The sequence below is a fragment of the Melospiza melodia genome, chromosome 11, assembly GCF_035770615.1.
Source record: "Melospiza melodia melodia isolate bMelMel2 chromosome 11, bMelMel2.pri, whole genome shotgun sequence".
Taxonomy (NCBI): Eukaryota; Metazoa; Chordata; class Aves; order Passeriformes; family Passerellidae; genus Melospiza; species Melospiza melodia.
This window is the reverse complement of record NC_086204.1, coordinates 21,281,410-21,298,373: the sequence shown is the minus strand read 5'-3', so window position 1 is coordinate 21,298,373 and position 16,964 is coordinate 21,281,410. Positions and strand designations below refer to the sequence as shown.

General features: G+C 40.4%; 1 protein-coding gene across 7 annotated transcripts in view; it reads right to left on the bottom strand.

Annotated features, from left to right (window-relative positions):
• The window catches only part of ST3GAL3 (ST3 beta-galactoside alpha-2,3-sialyltransferase 3), a 172,364-nt gene that overhangs the window by 132,247 nt on the left and 23,153 nt on the right, over positions 1–16,964 (bottom strand). The gene's annotated exons all lie outside the window — the stretch shown is intronic.

Below are 16,964 nucleotides of genomic sequence, written 5' to 3'. Positions count from 1 at the left end.
GACTCACCGGTTATGATCAGTTCTTCCCTGACACGGTTTGCTAAGCCAAGAACTTTTGTGCTCCTTGCACTCCATGCTCACCATGTTTCCCACATCTTTACTCACAGTAGTGGCTTCCAACTCAATGCATTTCAATTCATCAATATCTTTTCACCTTTGTACTATATGCAACACATGTGTCAAGCATCAAGAAAATATAACCTCTGTACTTGATACCCTTTTATTTTTCTATCTGGGAATCACAACAAAGCTTTTATCCATGACTGCAGTGGCAATTCTTGCTCACCAGTTAATGCCTGACACTTAGTCACTGTTTCATATGATGGGGCACCCTTTGCTTCAACTGTAGTTTAAAGACCAGAGTTTTTCTATATGCAACTTGACATTTGGCCATAGAAACCCTTAGTGCCTGCTTGCACTCAGCTTACCCCATGATCCAGACCTCTCTATAAGTCATTCATTTTCCGCACATAGGACCCTTCCAACCTAGAATTTGTTTGCAAAATTATCAGTAATGATTTGATAATCTGTTCCAAGTGGAGTTGCATTATGTTATGCTCAATAATGGGACTTTCCCCCAGCTTTATGCTTATTTGAGACAAACCAGGATTGACTTTGGCAGTAAGCCTCCTGGTTTCCCATCTATTTTCATGGAAGTCCTGTAATGAAGGAGAAAGATGACCAAATTCTATTTCCCTAACAGTGGAGCAAAATAGGGCCCAGAACTTAGAAAAATATTGCCAACGGGCAAAACACAGAAAAGAACAAACCAGCACAATAGGATTAATAATTTTATGGCCTGAGAAGCTTTAAACTGACACAGCAATAGCTGAACTGCCTTTCATCTTCATCTAAACAAATGGTCTGAATCCTTTATCTTTGTCACTCAGGTTTCAGATGTGTGATCAACTCACCACACATCCTTTGCAGCACCACAAAGGCTGCCAAGGTGCAAGCCCTCAGTGCAAGGCAAAAAGCTCAAGCACAAGAAGACTTAGCCTGCTGAAGAGCTTAACCTCCTGCTGCACCACTTGAAATTTAGGCAGGCTACAATCACAGGCAGTTACCATATTAGAGCTGAAAATAACTTGACAGGACTGAGCCCTTGGCTTCTCTATATTTTACATTATCCTGGTGCTTATGTTCCAACTCTTAAAAATGCAATAAGAAACTGCTAATTTTCAAAATAAACACTGATGTTTTAATAAAGAACTGTTAATTTGACTGGGTTCAAAAGAATTTAGAAAAAGGAGGTCTGTGCTGTCACGGATCCAGCACTATGGTAGTAACGTTAAAAAAATTAAAAAGAAGATATTGCTAGTCTCAAAACTTACTCCAACAAAAATAAAAATCCATCTGGACTTAACAACTGTATTTCCTCTTTTGGGAATAAAATTCAGACATCATTATATTATTCTAAATAGCAAGGAGTTTAATTCATTTTAACTGCATTAACTTCATTTGTCATCAATTTTAAAGTATCTGTGTGGGGTTCTACTTTTAAAAAACTGTTGAGATTTTTATCAACATAAAGTACTGCTTTGTAGTTAATGTCAAATTTAAAAGCTGTTAATTTTCCTAAAATATATTTTGCATTCAAACACTGCACATGAAATATTAGGATTTATCTGAGAATGGCTGAAAAGCACTGCAAGCACCAAATTAATAACATTATTGCAACCCACAAAATAGCATAATGTTTCATTCCCTTAACTGAGAACATCATCTTCCTCATATTAAAAAAAAACAATTTACAAGCAGATTAGGAGCTCCCTTTTCCAATCCAGTTCTTCATGCTACTATTAGTTTCAACTAATCAAATTCACTATGAATAACCTGAATTATAGTCAACTCCCCCTAGACTTCCAGAAGTAATTTCACTAAAAATGGATCTTTATTAAAACACTGTGTTTATTTCTGGTATTAACACTCCAAAAGTGAAGAAACTATAAACCTGGAAAAGGCTGAGAAGATAATATGTCGCCTTTCTTCTACCCCCAAAACCTACTCACATCCAAACTCAGAGCTACAGGTTATTTCTGTCAGAATTTGATGGAGATAAACATTTCTTTGAAGCAAGCCAGATTTACTTGCAAATACACTGAGTTCTGCTTCACAGAACTCAAAAAGAAAAGTTTCTTTGCTTCTATTTTCAAATCTCTTCCAGTCATCACTCAGTTCCAAATCCCCCTGACTTTCTAGGGGGTCTTTTTTGCTGAGACAAAGTGGCAGCTCTGTCTGTGCCCAGTGCCTTTCCCCAAGCCCCAGAGTGGGCTCTACCTTTCAAAGGCAATCTTCAAAGGCTCTATCTTTCAAAACTCATTAAGATACAATGTAAAACATACCCACTTACATGCACCCTTGCTTTAGGCGCCAGGAAGTGTTCGTGCCTGAAGGAGCAATCCCCAACCTTTCAGATACCTATTTCCATAAATAAGCTTAAATTTTTGTCCTCCTGCCTTAACTGAAGGGCAGCCTTTATGCCTAAATCATGAAATCTGACACACAGTAACTTGCCAATATGTACAGCTTAAGGCTGCACATGCCACAGTGCCAGTCTTTTACATCTGTTTTCATGTTAACTACAATCTTTTTTTTCAGTGGCTCTAGCAGCTTAAAAAAGAAAAGGGAAAAAAACCCCAAAACAACACAATATAGCAAAATCCAAATGTAATTCTGGATCTTATCCAATCCATCAGAAGAAGCAAAGACAGCACAAGCACTCACTCAATTTAGAAGGCACTCGGTGCCAGGAATAATGATGGCTGAGACCTCACCAGCCAGATTGCAAAGTTGCTTTGGGTCACTTTGTGTCAACTTAAACCCAAAATTGCATTGGGACCTATGCTCTGGGTCACTTTCCCTCACTCCCACCATCCAGTTAGAGCATCACAAATTGGACCAATATACAAATGTGCTCCATCATGCCCCACAAAACAGTGCTGTACAGGGTTACCTGAAGGCCCTCACCACAGCCCCTTTGGACAGTGGAGGGGTTCATGAGACCCTGCTCCACTGCTGTGAAACCAACACAAGGGTCCCATTTCATTCAGGAAAAAGGAGCTTGAAGACAGACTCTGCAAAGACCCTCAGTGCTGCTCTGGGAACAAATTTAAATCATTTCCAATAATGGTCCATACAGGACCCAGAGCTGAATGCACCTTCAAAGCAACACAACAGGACTTCAACAGACCTGTTCTGTAGTAAAAGAAAAAACAAAAACAAAACCCAAACCTCAAAAAAAACCCACCTTCAAGCAAATCTTTGATGACTAAATTTATTGCTGCACTTATACCACACTCCAGATAAGACATCCAGGTATGTGGACTGATTGTATTTCAAGGCAAGGGATGCACTTCAAGTGTTGCTAACCCCTTACCTTCTCAGGGCCTGGATAACTGCACCACATTCCCTTGTCCCCAAGACAGACAAATTAAATCATCCATCTTGCTGCATATATTGTGCACCTTAGCTCAGGGCATTTCTGGACACCAGGCTAGTATTTAACTGCTACTTGTAACACATTGCTGTATCTTTTCCAGTACTCTGGTTTCTGAACAGAAAAATAAATGCAGATTTGGGTCTTCACAAATGACTGATGACCCACACCAACTGCAGATTTGTAGGAGACAAAGCCATGCTGAAAAGCACCTGAAGTTTCATACTCCATGCACATCCCTAGATAAACATTTACCATGGGTACTGCACTGAAGAGATGTATGGAAACAGCTCTTAAAAGCCCAGTTGTGTCAAATTCTTAAAATCATGCAGGAGTAAATACATGGATTAATTTCCAACACAAATACGATCCTTACTTTGATTTCATAATTGAAGAAGATGCAATATACAAACCAAAACATAAGCAGTGACAACACATAATGAGAACTGCAAATATAATCCACATTCAAACAAGAACTGTATATAAACTGTACGTTTACCTAAGTGCTGTTTCAAAATTTCAGTTAAGATTTTTATAGTAAGTCCCTCTGAGAAGTCACAAAGTTTTTATTGCTTTTTACAGATTCTCCCTGCAAGGATTTGTAGATATTTGTCTCAACCTATTGGAAACCAAAGAAGCTGAACCAATGACTTCTCTCTCCTTTTTTTTTTTTTTTTTAGGGGAGGATTGTTTAGGGGTTTTTTAAAGAAAAAAAAAAAATGAAATGCAAAACCAGACTTCAGCAATAAAGTAACTTCCCCAAAAAAACCAACATGATTGCGTGCTGCTTTGGAAATGGTCCTGAGAAACCACAAACTGTCAGTCCCACTGGAGTTATAAGAGTTTAATAATAAAGGCTTAACACAGCCTCAGTACCACATACCATTACAGCAATACACACCACAGGCCAAGCCAAACAGGGAATAAAAGAACACATCACAACATAAGGCTGTGATTTGGCACATCCTTCTTCAGATGTTCAAGCTCTGAGGTCTGCTTTGCTTTCTTACATGCATTATCAATGTCTCTCATTCCATATACCTCTGTTCTCCAGATACTCTGATGGATTCCTACAGAACTACAACCTGTATTTAATAACATCTAATGTAATTTATACCTCCAGAGCTTGATCAGAGATCAGATATCCTGCAGAGCTCCATCAGCTGGCCTGGGGATGGCAACTGCAGTAATATTGCCCAACAAAATTTTGATTCAGAGTCAGAATGAAAAGAAAAAAAAGAGGGGCTTCATTTTAATCAAGGAATTAGAAGAACATTCTTAAGGGTCTGTCATTCATCTGTCTCCCTTTTTCTGCTGAGTACTGAAAAGTATAGGATCAAAATTCCCAAGGGCCATCAAAATTTATTTTCTATTTGAGATCAATATTCTGGGATGTGACATACCAGAGAAGGAATATTTAATGCCTGAAACTCTTCATAACTTGCTGACAAAGAGATCAATAACAACAGAAACTATTATTATGTTTCACCTAGTCAGGAAATGAAGCATACAAAAGCACTCTCAAACACATTCTACTGTTGGGATTAATTTGGCAAGAAGATCTTAGAACATCTCCTGCCCCAAAGAAAAAATATTTTGAATAAGACCCTATCTTATGATGACTATGCATCATACTGAATAATTCTTATATCCAAAGAACTGAAGGAAACTGAATAATTTCATTTCTGTCTTAGAGATCTCACTTAGATATCTAAAGTATGAATATCCTTCCTCAGATTCAGTAAAACATAACTGCCTGCACTTAAAAATTCCTTGACAAGGCAACCTTCACTTCCTAACACATTGTTTTGCATGCTGAAGATGGATTCAGGAAAGGGCTAAGTAATTTACTGAGTTTAATGACAAATGCCATCTGACTAACTTAGTAAGTATCCTACTTTTGCATTAATGTTGGGCTCCCCATTCCCCCAGCTTGGTCTGTTTTGCTTTGCTAAGCTCTTTCTTCTATAGTGCCAAGGATTTTCCTACCTGACACCTCCTTTTCTGAACACAGTGAGACGGCTCTGTGTTAAGGGCACTGGTCACTACAATAACATCTTCTGTACCACAGTTCAAGGATGTTCCAAGTGACTCATACTCATCATTTAAAACTCAAGGCACTAATTGTAACACACCACCTAAGCTCCACTTCACACAGCATCAGTGAAGGTCAAAGGAAACACATATCATACCACTCTTACTGATAATCTCAGCTCCTACACACGTACTTTGTCAAAAATAATCAGTACTGCTCCTGTGTTTAGACGCCACAAGGAGTTATGATCTCAAGTGTATTGTTTGAGCAGCATAATTCTAACATTTTCAATATCTAAGATGACAAATTACGTATAAAGATGACACACACAGAGCACAGGCACACTTCCTAATCACAGATGGGAGAGCAAATAGCAGCTAATAAAGGAACTGCAAGTTTTGGCAAGCAAAACACATGCAGAGTTTCAGTCCAGTGCTGTCTGCAGCTGATAGGAGATCCAGGTTCAAAGTTCAAAACTTAGTCCCTTTATGGGAAGAGAAAAGTCACTCAACAACAGGAAACATCCGATTGTAAAGAACATTTCCAATAAACTCTGGGTTTAATAAATTGTCTTAAAACAAGGCTACACTAAATTTGAATGTCTGTCCTGTGTGCCACCTAGCTATACTTATTTTGGTATGGAGATGTGGGAATAGGACAATGCTTGTTTCAAATAACGTACCTGTAAGGGAAGATTCATCCTCATTTGAGATCACACATCATTGAGAGATATCATAATAATGGAAATATCTCATTCTTAAGAGTAATTCACTCATGCACTGTACAAACAAAAGTTTCTGCATGTCGCTCTAGCCACTATCTCTTGAAATACCATTCCCATTTACAAAGCACACAGTACTGAAGACCCATAGGTTCTCTCTCCATTTTTGTGGCTCACCCAAAACACCCATTTTATTGACAGCTGACTTCACAGCCAAGCTTAGATCTGAACCCAGATTCCTTGGCCATCCTCTCTGTGCAGACATGAGGTCCCTTTTGTGCTTCAGCCTGGAGCCAGCCAGCTTCCACACCAGAAAACTTGCCACGGAGCACTGAGGCTCAGCACAAGCTCTGCTGGGGAGGGCAGGCACAGCGGGCTCTGAGCGAGTCTCTGCAAACTAAGCCATAGCCAACAGGGGTAATTCTGCTATAACCCATGCAGCCCTGAACAAGTCCTTTGATTAAATTGTTTCTCATCCACAAAAATAAACAATCTGATTTTTTCCAAAGACCCTTGGATAAAAGGCTTGAAAGTTAAGAATGGATATAGCAAAGTATTATCACTTGTCTGGAGAATTTAATGTGGCATCAAGGTCTACTGGTTACACTGTAAACAGAAAAGTCATTCTCTATCACCTCTCAATTTCCTGTCATTTAATTGAAAATACAGTTGTCTTAGTGATACTGAACTTGAGAGATGTAGTAATATTCCTCTAGGCAATTTTTATGAATTTCATGGAACCTAACCAACCTTTTTACACTTGCTGTTTTGTGCATTACTCCTCTTTCATCAGGACGTTTGTTATGAAGTGGTAAATGAACTGAACAACACTCATGTTCTGAACAGATGTATTTTTAAAATGGTTTGAGCATGCCAACTTTCTTTATTCTGCAATGAATGAATGGAATGAAAAGATGTGGCGTCCTGCGCCAGCTGGCAAACGCTTCAGAAGGATATTACATTGCTATTGTCTTCAGCAGTGCCCAAATAACTGTTTGGTGGCAGGAAGGGCTGGTATGTTTTGCTCATAAGATCAGTATTTATTTGAATCTACTACATAACTTCTCAGAGCCATGATGAGCATGGGGCTTACTGAGCATCAGGGACAGGCAGCTCCTCTGTGCCCACCACAGCTCCTGATGCAGGGGAAGGCCAACAGCTCCTGCCTCTCACCTTGCACTTTGCAGAAGGGAGGTGGACAGTTCCCAGAGACAAAGGACAAGGTGAGATCAAGTGCTGCAGGCATAAAAGATACACTTGGCTTTGAGGAACACAACTCCAGAGAAGGTACAGAACTATCAAAAAGTCACAAAAACACCCAGGCCAAACTCTGCCAATAAAGCTGGTGTCCAAGAAGTTCTTTTCTTGACAATGAGAAATTCTTTATAGCTAATCCCAAACAGATTCTCAGTATTTTAAGGAGCTCATTATCTCCTAAGACAAGCCTCATATTTTGGTTTCAATTATTACCGTAGGAAAAAGTCAGTCATACTCCCAAATTCCATAGAAGAACATGCAATAAATAACAAAGCAGTATAATTTCTCTCTTTGAAGATAACAATCTATGTGGCAAGACAGAAAATAGATACTGGCAGTTGGGGAATTACACAGCACAGAAAAAATTAATTCTGTATTTTCATATTGCAAAAAAAGCATATATTGCTAGCTTAGATACTATAAAACACAAACCATTTATAATTTGAAATAAATTGCTTCAGTCTTGTAGCATTTTTCCTAAATATGGACATGGGCTTTTACCTTAATAAAACACAGTTTGTGTCTCAAACTTACATATACGCACACAGCTGTCAGAGAATTCTGGAAGGCTGATGCACACTATTTTCTGGTTTACATAAATGAAGATATCTACACACAATTAATGACAATTAGGACAACAACTATTTTATAGACTGGTCTTGGTTTTATGCCTATTGAGCCACTCAACCATTTTTTCCTCCCTTTCCCTGACATGCAAAAACCTTTTCCTTTTCCAAGCTAACTCTCAGGAACCCCTCCTTTCTCAAAAGCAGAAGTACAAATACTTCCATCAGGAAATTCACATTCTTGAGTTTCTTTGAAAATGATCTACAACTTAAGATATTTAGCCAGTGGTCAAAAGCTTCCCAAAACCTTAAAGCATGCAATATCTGGCCCAACTGCCACAATAACTGCCAACAAGCTCCTATGTAGAGTTTTTACAGTAAGATTTGTCATTTCTCCTGACTCTGCCTGGAGCACAAACAAATTACAGGAAGGACTAAGGTATGAGGCAAGAACCTAAAACATCTCCTGAGTACAAGTGTTTCAGAGGCATCTTGTCCAGAAAATGACCACACTTGAATTTCTTTTGCATAGCAAGGATCTAGATCATTTATTAACATGAAAGGTGATGTTGAACAGAAAGTCTGCTGGATTCATTTTTCACTCATGTATTCTGCACTTTGGGGCCAGGGGGAAGTTTGTGGGAATTCGTTTAACTTTTAACAGCATCGCCACAACTGATTCCAAAATTTGAAGGGATTTCTGGCTCATCAAATCCTAAAACTTAGTAAGTTTCCAAAACACGCTGAGACTTCCAAAAGAAAATTTTCATTTGAGAGATCCTACACAATATGTGATTTTATAGGTAGCAGACAGACTCAGAGATATGGAGCATAAGTTCTTCCCAAGCTGATGGCTTGGGAAGCAATTTGTCTTGACCTTACTGACACACTAACTGGCCTACAAAGGGCATTATGTCTACACAAAAGCCTTCACATCCTAAACCAAACACTGACACAAGCAAATCTGAAATAAAGATGTTCCCAGAGTATCTGCTGGACTATGAAAGCACCCATACTCAGAGGAAAAAAAAAAAACCATAAAAAGCTCCAAAACAAGAACCACAGTTACTGAACAGTGCCTATATTCTCATTTCCTATTATTTTCTTTTAAAGAAGTGTTTGATTTTAATTTTTAATAAAAGAGTTCATCAAAACATAAGAAAAATAACTCAGGGATGCACTAAATACTGTCAGTAGTGCCTCATTTCCATGTGCAGAAATTGCAGGACAATGAAAAACTTATTGAAATAGCAGCTGCAGGAGTGGAAGTTGATCACCACACACACCACTCAGCCCCTGGACAAATACAGCTGGAGACAATCTAAGGAAAAGTGTTCCTTTTATCACACCACATAGAAAAATACAATGAATCCCTTTAAATTAGCACTTGGCAGAGAAACAAGTCACTGAGAGGGGGGAAAAAAAAAAAGCAACCAACCAAATAAAGTATTAAAATAATTCCAAGGCACCCAGAAGGTTAAATAAGAAGAAACATCGGTTGCAGTCTGGGATCAATGGAATTAAACTGTTGAGCACCTCCCTGAAGTGTTTCAGCCTTTAAAAAAAAATAACTCATAGGGTAGTTTCCAAGTCAGCAGTGACTAAAAATCAGCAGCCACTCTTCTAAGTGGGAAAAGGACATTAAAAAATGCCAATGTCACCTCCAGCTATAAGAACTTTTACTGTCCATGGATAAATTCTATCAAAAAGATCCTTGTCAGCCAGACAGAAGGTTACAGTGACACAAAACTTGTATGCAAAAGTGGAATAGGCAGTAAAATACCAGAGAACCCAGGAAAGCTACAAAGTCTCTTGCATCTTTGCAACAAGCAATCAAAATTCTTCTGGAAAAAAAAAGCTAAACAAGAAAACCCACCCCAAATACAGAAGAAGAAAAGCCAAAACCCCAATCCACATCAATGGACTACTTTAAGGAAAATATGGAGACAAGGGATAAGCTTGCATAAGAACAGTAATCCAGCATGCAGTGCAGCAGCATCACTGAAGCATCAATTTTTTGTTGTTGTTGAAGATCCTGTGAAACTGCCAACTCTACTTCACTAAAAGTTGAAACTTCAGAAATTGAGAGATGCCAAGAACAACTCCCTTTCTAAGTCAATTTCCACAAAGAAAATCTACTGTAATCTCAGAAAGACAAAACTTCCACAACACTCCACAACAGACTCCAGTCCTTATTAGCATTTCCAGCCACCTGCCAATGTGTGTTTCCAGCCAGGATTTCACAGGCTCACTGGGATTCACAAATTTTAGAGTTTCACCAGTTCTGGATTATTCCACTAGCAGAACTTCTTATAAAAGGCAACAGTCATTTTATTAACCTTATTCTAAAACAGCTGCTTCATCCAACACAACTTCTTTTGACTGGCAAAAAAACCCAACAGCTTGATGTTGGCAGGTCTGGGATCAACTCAGAAATGGAAAAAGGCCTTTTCTTGATTTGTGACAAGTCATCAATTTTGGCAACTTTTTGGCCCTGAATTTGACTATGAAATTGCCTGCACAACTGAGCAGATGATAGGGAAAGAGAGGAGAGGATTAAGGAAAGGGAGATAGCAATGAGTAGGGCATTCTACAAATGAAGAATATTGCAGAAGCCTGAGACAGCAGTTCACATAACACAAAGGGCTGCTGGTCACTCAGAAAAGGCAAACTGCGTTGAATGGCTCAAGCTGTTGGGTTATAAAGTCAAGGACTGGCTGTAGAGGAAGAGGTTATTGGGTTTTATAATGTTTTAAAACTGCAATAAAAGAGTGTCTTTCTCAAGCTGGATAACCTTGACATTCCTTTTAAACCATCCTAAAACAAACATGGCCACCAGCTCTCCCAAATCGGATCAAGAAATGGCAACACTAACCACAGTAGGTGCTATTCAAGGCAATACACAAACCTCAGCATCTCAAGGCCAAGGACTCCATATGGAGAAACACAAGCCAAAAGCAGGATTTAGGCCCAACCTCAAAACTCTATATATGCAAGAGAACTGCAACCACTTCAAGATCCTCACTGAATCTGAGCAACTCGTTATCACCAGCCCCAGGCCCACAAGACTTCAGAGAAGGAAACAAAGTTATCAGTTGCAGCAGAGCACTTTCCCACAGCTGGTTTTAATTAAGCTAATTTGGCAGTAATGACTGACAGCAAGCAGAGCCCTCCCAAATCACTTTGCAAGCATTTTTGCCAGCATTTCACCATCTGTGATAACCAGGATACTTGATACTAACTAGGATCTGTCTGAGGGACAGAATTTTAGAGCTGTGTATCCACTCTCCTTTAAAATCATCTGGTACAGCCACTGCTTACAGGTAACTGGAGCCACTGTTTACAGATAATGGAGTGTGGGGAGAAGATGCAGAACGTGAGGAAAGGCATTGGATAAATTCCACTGAGAAAACCACTCCTGAAAAAGCAGGTAGATCATTTGCCAGAATCCTGTAATGCCTCGGCCATGCCCATGGTACATGAAACCTGTAAATGATCACATGGATATTGAGGAGATTTTGGAGCTGCAACAAACAGAATGGCCTATGTAAGTTCCAGGCTAGTTGTGTAGTTTTTCTTGTATGGATACATGCAGGATAGGGCAGGTTTAGCACGAAGAAATGCTTTGGGTTATACCAGGATGTCAGAACAATCCAGAATATGGCCAGACTGTGCAAATGTAAGCCCCATTAGGGGAATGAGAAAGGGTCTAGAAAAGCAGTAATTTTAATGGCATCTAACTAAATGGAAATTTTTTTCTAAGGTGAATTTGTGACCAGCAATTGGAGTGGGAGACACTAATGGTATCAGTACCAGCACTGGTATGTGACACCAACACACATAAGGAACAGAGGGATCACTAAAAATAAGTCAAGAACATGGAGAAAAAAAAAAATCAGCCCTCTGCAGGAACACTTAGCATGTACCCACACCCGGTCTGTCTGGTTCACTCAAGGTATGAGCTTCACAAGAGCAGAATTCAGGGACCAGCTTCAGAAAAGCCCACGGGATTTGGGCCTTGGGAGAAGACTGGTGCAGGAGAGTTTGCTCATTTTGAAGAATGACCTCCACCATGCTCAAGAATCATAGAGCCAATGTGCAGAAAAGCAAGATATGGTACCAGGAGACCCACATGGATCAACAAGGAGATTTTGACAGTACTCAAATATAAAAAGAATGCACACAAATGGTGGGAGCAGGGCCAGGTGAGCAGGCAGAAATGTAGAGACACTGCCCCAGTGTGCAAAGACAGACTTGGGAAGGTCAAATCCTGCCTGGAGCTGAAAACAGCCAGGGACAAGAAGTGCTTCTACAAGCAATAGAGCAGTAAAAAGAAGGTTAGAGAAAATGTGGGCCTGCTGCCGAGAAAAAAATATGGAAAAGGCCTGGAGAAACGGGCAGGCAGATCTCATGAAGTTTAGAAAGAAAAATGCAAAGTCCTGCTCCTGGAGAGGAATAACTATGCCCTTCAGGCTGGGTGCCAACCTGCTGGAAAACAGCTTTGCAGAGAAGAACCTGGGAATCCGGGTGGAGCAGCTGACCCGAGCCAGCAGCATGCCCTGGTGACAAAGGCAGCCAGCAGCCCCCAGGGTGGGGACCCTTCCCCTGCTCAGCACTGGGGGGGCTCTGCTGCAGGGCTGGGGCACTGCTGGGCTCCCCTCTGCAGAGACACACACTGGAACAAGTCCAGCAGGCTAAGATGATTAAAGGATTGGAGCATCTGCCACGAGGGGAGGCTGAGAGAGCTGGGATTGCTCAGCCTTGAGCAGGGAAGGCTCAGGGGGATCTTAGTAACTTAACCTGATGGCAAGGATTGAAGGCAGAGATGGGCTCAGAGGTGAGGTGACCAGTGAAAGGACAATAGGCAATGGGAACAAAGTGAGAAGCAGGAAATTCTGTTTAAACCTTATAAAAAAACACATCTGTACTATGGGGGTGCCACTGACTTACACTATTTTGTGACTCTGTGAAACACCCTTGTGTTCTAAACAAGTATTGCTCTTAGGATTTTAGTGCAAGTACTGCCCCTCAATTGAGATTGCTTCAGAACAAATTAAATGCAGAGGAATCAACTGCAAAAAAAGACAAACCTTCCAGTCTGCTGGTAAGATGACGCCAGGCAAAAATTCTGAACAAATGCCTTTAAAAAGTGAGAACTCAATTTATCCCAAATGGAGCACAGGGTAAATCTAATAACTACAAAGTTAGGGTTCATTTACAAAGAATTTCCTTCCCAGTATAATGAAATATATTGTTAATGGCTAATTGACTATTTGAGTCCGGGAGAGAAAATCCAATGATCCTGCTGAGGTCATGATTATTACCCATAATGAACTGGATTTTACTACTGGCTTTCACAAGAGGAGCAGCCAGTTAAATACAATGTGCACACTGGAGTGTTTTGGCCAGGAACTGAGCTAGAAGGATCTGGGCAGTTTCTCTAGAGTTGTTCAACATATTCAACATGACTGAAGTGTCCCACACTGACAAATTCCCCCACCAAATTTCACCCTTCAGAAGATTTCAAGCCAGTGTGTTATTAATGCCCTGCATTCTGCTAGTGAAAATTTACATAGTGATGGCCAAGAAGGCACAGCTTCCCACCACAGCCCCAGACAGCCCATTCCCCTAGGCCCCCTCCTTTGAGCCATCACAAGGACTCCCATGGCTGAAAGGTCAGACTTTCCATGTTGGTTTTCTGCTGTTTTGCAGTAGACTGGCATTGTTTGCCATGCCATCAGTCAAACAGAGACAGCTGGCTCAAGGTAAGCTGTAGAAATAAGGGCTAGGGTTGAAGCACAAAGAATGTGAGTAATGTTCCAAAACACAGTTATAGCCAGTGCTAGCAGTGTTTCCTGCAGCCAAAGGCACATTAATACCTTTCTATCCACTCCTCCTTCACTGTGGCTCTACTCCTACCAGGCATCTTGTCTTCTGCTCCCAACAGATTCCATCACTGAAAGCCACCTACCGTCCCAGAAACATGCAGAAGAATGAAGACAGATTGGGAAAAGAGTTATTGTGGCCTTTGAATATTTTTTTATTTTTCAAGCATGTCTACATAAGGTCTTCTCTCAATGAAATCACACTGTAGTTAGTACCTGTAAAATTATCCATGAGGACAAACCACGATGAGAGGTAGACTCAGCACAAAGTGCTCCAGTGAGTTTGCTACTATATCTACTACATCTTGTACCTGCAAGAGGTGTCTTCTGACTGGCTTAGATCACTCTGCAAAGCAGAAAACCTCACTCACAGAGCAGTTCTTTTTGCCAACTTCATATCAAATAAACTTGTACCAGAATTCCATGGAATCACAGAATGTTTTGGTTCGGAAGGGATCTTCTGAACCAAAAAACCATCTAGTTTTAAAAACCATCTAGATCTTAAAAACCACCACAGTTCCAAACCCCTGCCGTGGGCAGAAACAACTTCCACTATATCAGGTTGCTCAAACCCCAACCTGGCCTTCAAAACTTCCAGGAATGAGGCAGCCACAACTTCTCTGGGAACCCTCTTCTAGTGCCTCACCAGCCTCACAGTAAATAATTTCTTCCTAATATTCAGTCTAAACCTGCACTTTCAGTTTGAAACCATTTCTGTAAGCACAGGTACATTACAATGGAGTCAGAACACAGCAGTGACCAAACTGAAGGTGTCTCACTTCCATCAGGATTACCAATTCCAACCCCAAATTAACACCAGCCTCAAGGCCAGACAGGACACTTTGGCAGCAAAGCAAAATTTAGGAGATTTTCACACCCTGTGTGGCCCAGCATATCACTGCAACTGCCCCCAGCACAGCTGTGCCATGACAACTGCTCACAGGGAGAGGGGAGTTGGCAAATTGGATCACTGAAAAAGTATGGGACAAAAATCACCAAAAATAGTCCTTAAAAATGTTACTATTAAGTAGTCACTTAGAGCAGATTTATCACCAAAATCAACACACTATGTAACTGTACTCTCAGAAACTTAGATTTGGAAAGCTCAGGTCCTTTCCACAGAACTGAAATGATCCCTGGCAAAATGGTAACATTCCTTAAAAGCAGGTCTTAAATAACAGCCCACCTGTTGACACTCAAATAAAACACAACTCTGGTGAACAGCAGCCAGAGACTGTGCAAGAATATGGTAAATAAAACACAGGAGGAGAGAGCAGGGCTGTCCAACAAGAGATGGAATAATTGCAACTTTGTCCCCAAACCTTTACTGGTTCTTTTATAGTTTATCTCCAGAAGAAAAGTCTCTGGAAAGTTCCAGCATAATCAACTCCTCAATCTAGAATAAAGAAGGAACAGTCCTTCCACAACACTGAAGGACAAACAACTGTATCAGAATCCACATCATTGAAGCACTTTTTGTGACATCAGAACTAATGAGAAAACATTTGTACTTAATTGGGTGATTCTCCACAAAACTACTTAGTAAATCCATAAATGCATGCTATGAGGACAGGGCAGTGATCCAACAAAGACCAATAACATGTCAACAGTTCTAATGAGTAACATATTAGGAACAAGAAAAAATTCCAAACTCGGTGTGAAAAACCTCATTTTTTATCTTGCACCAACAGTACCCTCTGCTGTTCCAAAGCTGCACTGCATAAGGTGACATCCAGCCCTGACCATCAGAATACTCCATCCATCAAAAGCATCTACCTAGCTTTATTCATTAATTATCCCACTTCCTGTAAAGATGTTCCAGATCTATTGGTTACTTCCTACTAATGAGACAGGTTTTGGGTTGGTTATAATATTAATATACTTATTTTCCCAAAACCTTCTGTGTTTAGAAAAACACAGTTTTAGCCTAAGAAATAATTTTTAAATTAATCTTTTAAAATTAACAAAAACAAAATAAATGGAAGGCTATCCTCTAAGGATGAAAAGACCCAGTCAACACCACAATAATATTTTCTGGAACATTTCTGTAAAGCCAAAGGGGGTTTTAGATTTTAAAATCAGTGTATTGCTCAACAGCCACACATCAGATATTCTACCACAAGGTTTTTCAAAACGCATCTTGAAGGCTACATCCCATCTGGCAAATGGCCCTAGGGGAAACAACACAGGAAGACTCCTGTACTTCTGATATCCTCTGATAACCCAGCATGCCCATGCTGGAAGAAGGACCATCACACTGCAGATGCAGCACAGCAAGAGCAGAAACAGGGAGGCGAGGCAGGGAATTCCCCTGTGATGAAAATTCCAGACCCACCCACGCAGGGTCACCATGAAGCTTCAGGAAAAGCCCTGAACCTGAGGAGACACCACCCTCAGAGTGTCCAGCTGATGATCACCAGCAGCAGAGAAATTCAGAAATGGAGTGTACGACTGTTCTTATCCCCTCACGTGGAAGGCAATGTCAGGGAGGATAGGCACATATTGTATGAGCACTACAGGGGAAAAAATGCCCCCAAGTGGGATTTGAGGCATCTCACCACAGGCAGCCTGTATGAACAAGCACAAGGAGGAAAAGACATACAAGAACAAGGAATGCTCTAACTAGATTACATAGTTAAGATGACCGTGCCAAAATTGAAATGTGAATGAATACACTGAAGTATAATCCAGAACTACAGAAAAAAACCTCAAAACAAACAAACAAGAAAATAGAACTCTTTCAGTATAGAGAAGAAACAAATTTGTACAACTTGCAATGGAAAAGAAACCTCTACTGCCTGATCTCAAAAGCTTTTCAGGGCACGGTGACACATGACAGAAGATGTCTACAGAGCTTAAAAGCAAAAGAAATTGAACAAAACATGTTGTCCTTAACTACATTGTCAACAGGACAGTTCCACCCAGTTCAGTGTCTTCTTCTGAAGCGATGGGAGACAGCAGTCAGCTGCCTCTGAGCAGAGGACACAGCTTTGAAGCTTCAAGGCTGGTTTCATGTCCTTCCATCACGAGCAGACTTAGAATCAAATTTTCATACATTTAA